The sequence below is a fragment of the Hypanus sabinus genome, chromosome 14 (assembly GCF_030144855.1).
Source record: "Hypanus sabinus isolate sHypSab1 chromosome 14, sHypSab1.hap1, whole genome shotgun sequence".
NCBI lineage: Eukaryota > Metazoa > Chordata > Chondrichthyes > Myliobatiformes > Dasyatidae > Hypanus > Hypanus sabinus.
In genome coordinates this window covers 24,393,196-24,399,615 of record NC_082719.1, presented here as the reverse complement: position 1 = coordinate 24,399,615, position 6,420 = coordinate 24,393,196, and the positions used below count along the sequence as shown (strand labels likewise).

Here is a 6,420-nt window from a genome sequence, read left to right as displayed (position 1 = left end):
CTACTGAGTGGAGGCAGTGGCGAGACAGTGTATCGGCGATGACGTTGTTCTTCCCTGTGATGTGGCGGATGTCCGTGGTGAATTCCGAAATAAAGGACAGGTGTCTCTGCTGCCGAGCCAACCTTGGGTCCGATACGTTGGCCAGTGCGAAGGTGAGGGGCTTGTGGTCCGTGTACACCGTGAACTCCCTTCCCTTGAGGAAGTACTGGAAATGTCGGACAGCCAGGTAGAGCACTAGCAACTCTCTGTCGAAGGCTCTGTACTTCATCTCTGGTGGCCGTAGGTACCAGCTGAAGAAAGCGAGTGGTCACCACTGGTCCTCGACGAGCTGCTCCAGGACTCCGTCGACTGCCATGTTGGAAGCATCGACTGTGGGTGCCGTGGGTACATTGACTCTCGGGTGCACTAGGAGGGCCACCTTTGCCAGCGCCTCCTTGGCCTGCTCGAACGCCTTCGCATCCCATGCCAGTTCTTTGGCCTTGCCGGCCATCAGGCTGAACAAGGGTCTCATGATGCAGGCCACCGTCGGCACAAACCGATGATAAAGGTTGACCATCCCTACAAACTCCTGCAGGCCCTTGACCATGCTGGGCTTGGGGATCTGGCGGATGGACTGGACCTTGTCTGGTAGGGGAACTGCGCCACGTCGGTTGACTCTGTGGCCCAAGAATTCGATCTCCGTCAGCCTGAACTGGCATCTCGCAGGATTGATTGCCAGCCCACGGTTGCTCGGGCGTTGGCAGAGCTGGCGCAGTGTGATAGTTCGCAGGCCATACGTCTGAATACTGGCACCATTTGTGGCAGTGGGTTCGGGGCCTGGGATCGCGTTACGAGTGTCCATATTTGATGGGGGGAGTACGCTGACTTCGGCCCCAGTGTCTAGCAGGATGCGCCACCTAGAGTAAGGGTCCCAGAGGTACAGGAGGCTGTCTCGTTGGTCAGCTGTCGTAGCCATTAGCGACGGCTGGCCCCGGCATTTCCCGGAAAGCACACAGTGGGTGGCAGCAGCGCGTGCCTGAGCCCCATCTTTGGTTATAGAAACACCATTGTTCCAAACTTTTGTCTTTTCCCTCCGTGGGTCTCGGCAGCTTCGGTTGCAGGGCCTGGGCTTTGGGATGCGTGACAGTGGCTAGGCCCATGGAGGCTGCTCCACGTTGCTTGCTCTGCCAAAGGACGTCCTCTGCCAAAGCAGTGACCCCGTGCGTGTTGCTGAAGTCCTCACTCGCAAGGAGGAGGAGGCAGATGTCCTCTAGCATTTGCTCAAGGAACAACCGTTCGAGTAGAAGTCACGGCTTATGGCCATCCATGAGTGCCAGCATATCATTTATGAGCTCGGATGGAGAGCAGTCGCCCAGGCTGTCCATGTGTAGGAGCCGCGCATCTCGTTCGCGGCAGGAGAGTCCGAAGGTACGGATCAGGAGCGCCTTAAGCTTAGTGTACCTGTCCTCCGTTGGTGGTTGGTGTAGAAAGTCGATGATCCGGCCTGCCGTCTCCTGGTCAAGTGCGCTGACCATGTAGTAATACCGTGTAGCATCGGCTGTAATGTCTCTGATACTGAACTGGGCCTCAGCCTGCTCGAACCAACCGTGGGGTTGAGTGGCCCGGAAAGTCGGAAGCTTCAGAGCGACCGCGCTGTGTGAATTGCTCGGATTCATGGCTGGTTGCAGAGTCGCTGGTTCCAGATGCCGTCTGGAACGTCGGGGGTCACCAAAGTGGTGGTGCGCAAGGCGCTATGAAAGGAACACATGGAGGCAGAGAGAGCTGAACTCGGAATGGCTTTACTGATTCGAACTCATGCGCTTAAATCCCCCCTCCCATGGGTCCCTGCGACCATGACATCAGACCGTCCCCGGAAGGTCCGCCCCGAGCGGGACACGTATCTGCCTGCAGGCCCCGATGGTGGTTCGAGCCCCGTGTGTGCAGACCGCCACACAGGATTATATACAGCCTCAGTCTGTCTCCACTTCCTCTTGTCTTTCATATCATTACTAATTTTTTTTTGTCTTTTTGGTTTTTTAATGTTTATTAGAATATCTCGCATTACCTCTCCTTCAACCCCTCCCTCCTCAACCTCCACCAACAAAGACTCGACCAGTCATCCTTGACCTTAATCTACAAAACTAAAGCTGACTTTGATACCCATTTGTTATTTCTTACAAATACAGTTGACATTATTTTGATTTTTTTTTAATTGATCACTCCCACATTAACTCTACTAACATCTATCTGACTAAGATAAAACAAAAATGGATATATAGCAGGTCTAAAGTAACACTTTAGGGAGAGTTTTTACATCTAGTCTAAATCCATTATAGAGACATCTATAAACAAGGCCTCTCTGGTATTGAGCTGAGTGTGAACTTTGATGTGTTGGTATAGGAGAGAGAAGTTAAAATTCCTGATGTGTGAGGTGACAGACATACTCTGAAGGCTTGGCCAGTGATGTAATAGTTCCGCGTTATAAAAATACTGCATTTTTGCTGACCGCTGTGGCTTCTCATTGGGTCTTATGCTGAGGACCTGAAGCAACCAAAGGAATTTACACTTCATAGTGATGAGAGAGGTAGCAAATCTACCAGTGTGGTGAGAGGCTGCCTTGGAAATGAGCATCAGGAACATAGTCCCCTTTTATCAAATTCTGTGTAACAACGGCTTCAGCTCATCGGGAAACTGAGCACAGTGACACAATCACCCATGGCATGATAAATTGTTACTCCTGACACTCAATGGCCTTTAGTGTTTTCTCTGCCACATCTACATCACACCACTTCACACTGCAGATTCTCCCTCAGTCTATACACCTCCTTACATCTTATCTGTTCAATCTGCATTATTCAACTTCATCTTTGTGCAAAAACATAGACTCACAATCAGGTTTACTATCCGTATGGCCATAAGACATAGGAGCAGAAATGGGCCATTCAGCCCATCGAGTCTGATTTGCCATTCCATCATGGCTGATCCTGAATCCCACTCAATTTCATACACCTGCAGTCTTGCCATATCCTTTGATACCCTGACCGATCAGGAAAACATCAACTTCCGTCCTAAATATACCCACGAACTTGGCCTCCACCGCAATCTGTGGCAGAGCATTCCACAGATTTACTACCCTCTGGCTAAAAAAATTCCTCTTTACCTCTGTTCTAAAGGGCTGCCTCTCAATTATGAGGCTGTGCCCTCGAGTTCTGGATACCCCCATCCACCCTATCCATTCCTTTCAATATTCAGTAGGTTTCAATGAGATCTCCCCACATTCTTTTAAATTCCAGTGAGTACAAGCCCAAAGCTGCTAAACACTCCTCATATGTTAACTTCTTATTCCTAGAATCATCTTTGTGAACCCCATCTGGACTCTCTCCAATGATAACACATCCTTTTTGAGATATGGAGCCCAAAATTTTTGACAATACTTTTAAGTGCGACCTGACCAGTGTCTTATAAAAGTTCAGCATTATCTCTTTGCTTTTATATTCTATTCCCCTTGAAATAAGTGCCAACATTGCATTTGCTTTCTTTAACACAGATTCAACCTGTAAATTAACCTTCTGGGAGTCTTGCACGAGGACTCCTAAATCTCTCTGAACCTCTGATGTATGAACTTTCTCACCCATTTAGATAATAGTCTGCACTATTGTTCCTTTTACCAAAATGAAAATACATTTTGCAACACTGTATTCCATGCACCACTTTTGTGCCCATTCTTCCAATTTGTCCTGCTGCAATCACATTGCTTCCTCAGCACTACCTACTCCTCCACCTATCTTCATATCATCCTCAAAATTTGCCACAAAGCCATCAATTCCCTTATCTAAATCATTGACAAACAATGTGAAAAGAAGCGGTCACAATACTGATCTCTGAGGAACACCACTAGTCACTGGCAGCCAACCAGAAAAGACTCCTTTTATTCCCACTCGCTGCCTCCTGCCTGTCAGCCATTCTGCTCTCCATGCCATGGGAGTTTCTCTTGTTAAGCAGTCTCATGTGTGCCACCTTCTGAAAATCCAAGTAAATGACGACCACTTTGTCCACCTTGCTTTTAACTTCCTCGAAGAACTCTAACAGATTTGTCAGGCAACATTTCCCTTGCCAAAAACCATACTGACTCTGACTTATTTTATCATTAGTCTCCAAGTACCCCAAAACTAATAGACTAATAACAAAGCTAATAGACCCCAACACTTTCCCAATCACTGGGGTTAGTCTAACTGGCCTATAATTTCCTTTCATTTGATTTCCTTCCTTCTTAAAGAGTGGAGTGACATTTGCAGTCCTCCAGTCCTCCAGGACTATGCCAGGATCAAGTGATTCTTGAAAGATCATGACCAATGCATCCAATATCTCTTCAGCAACCTCTCTCAGGACTCTGGGATGTAGTACACCTGGCACAGGTGACTTATCTACTTTAATACCTTTGAGTTTTTCCTAATACTTCTTTACTTTGTAATAACAATGGCACTCACTCCTGCTCCCCGACACACATGGACCACTGGCATACTGTTAATGTCTTCCACAGTGAAGACAGATGCAAAGTATTTAAGTTAATCTGCATCTTCTTTGTCCCCATTACTACCTCACCAGCACCATTTTCCAATGATCCAATATCAACTCTCATCTCCCGTTTACTCTTTATATAACTGAAAAACTGTTGGTATCCTGCTTTATATTATTGGCTAGTCTGCCATCATAATTCATTTTTTCCCATTTTATAGCTTTTTTGATTGCCTTTTGTTGTTTTTTAAAAAGCTTCCCAACCATCCAACTTCCCACTCACTTTTGCTACCTTATATGCCCTTTCCTTGGCTTTTATGCAGGCCTTAAATTCCTTTGTCAGTCACAGTGGCCTACCCCTGTTAGTTGAGAACTTCTTCCTCTGTGGGTCGTATCTATCCTGCGCCTTGTGTACTATTCTCAGAAACCAGCCACCTCTGATCTGCCGTCATCCCCGTCAGTACCCTCCTCCAGTCCCTGATGTTTCTCCCTTTCAAATTGCAGTATGAATTCAATCATATTATGATCACTGCCTCCTAAGTTTTCCTTTACATTAAGCTCCCTAATAAAATCTGGGTTATTACAGAACACCCAGTCTAAGATAGCATTTCCCTGAGTAGGCTCAAGCTGCTCTAAAAAGCCATCTCACTGGCGTTCAACAAATCTCCTCTCTTGCAATCTGAACCAACCTGATTTTCCCAATCCCCTTGCATATTGAAGACCCCCATTACTATTGTGTCCTTACCCTTTTTACACACCTTTTCCAGCTCCCACATCTTGGCTATTAGTTGGAGGTTTATATATGATTCCTTAATTTTTTTTTTACCCTTGCAATTCCTTATCTCCACCCACAAAGATTCAGCATTCTCTGACTCTTTCTAATGATGTAATTCCATCCCTTACCAACAGAGTGATACCACTGCCCATGCTTTCCTGCCTGTCTTTTTAATACAAGTATATCCTTTGATGTTAAGCTCCCAACTATGGCCTTCTTTCAGCCACAACTCAGTGATGCCCACAATATCATACCAACCAATCTCTAATTGTGCCACAAGTTCATTCACCTTATTCCAAACATTGCACACTTTTAAATACAGCACCTTCAGTCTTGCATTCTTTGACCTTTTGAATTTGGCATCCATGATACAATTTAACTCTTTGCTCTGTCTGCATTTGTACCCAATCATTGGCTTGTCCCTCCTTACATTAATGTTACACTCATCAGCTACTTGCTGGTTCATCGTCAGCTCTATCATGCTGGTTCCCATTCCCCTGCCAGATTATCTTAAACCACTTCCAACATCTCTAATAAAACTACCCACAAGAATATTGGTCCCCCTCAGATTCAAGTGCAACCCGTCCCTTTTGTGCAATTCAGACCTGCCCAGGAAGAGGTTCCAATTGTCCAGAAATCTAAATCTCTATCCCCTGCTCCAATCCTTCAGCCCCTCATTTATCTGCCACCTCATTCTATTCCTATCCTTACTGTCACCTGGCACAAGCAGCAATCCCGAGATTACTACCCATGAGGTCCTGCTTCTCAGCTTTGCTCCTAACTCCTTATATCCTTTTTCTTTCGATTGGTACTAATATGTAGCACAACCTCTGGCTGCTCACCTTCCCTTTTCAGAATGTTGTGGACGTGTCCAGAAACATCTCAGACCCTGGCACCTGGGAGACAAACCACCATCCATGTTTCCTTTTTGCATCCACAGAATCACCTATCTGTCCCCCCGACTATAGATTAATGCTATTAATGCTGCCCTCTTCTTCAGTTCCCTACCCTTCTGAGCCACAGGGGCAGACTCAGTGCCAGAGGCACGGCCGCTGTTGCTTCCTGCAGACAGGTCTATCCCCCCCACCATACTCAAAATGGAGTACTTATTGTTGAGGGGGGACGGCCCCAGGATTCCCTTCACTATCTGA

The 6,420-nt window shown here is 46.7% G+C and overlaps 1 pseudogene; it reads right to left on the bottom strand.

The window, feature by feature from the left end:
* Positions 1 to 1,651: 1,651 nt before the first annotated feature.
* LOC132405085 (uncharacterized protein K02A2.6-like) overlaps positions 1,652 to 6,420 on the bottom strand; it is an 89,728-nt pseudogene continuing 84,959 nt past the window's right edge.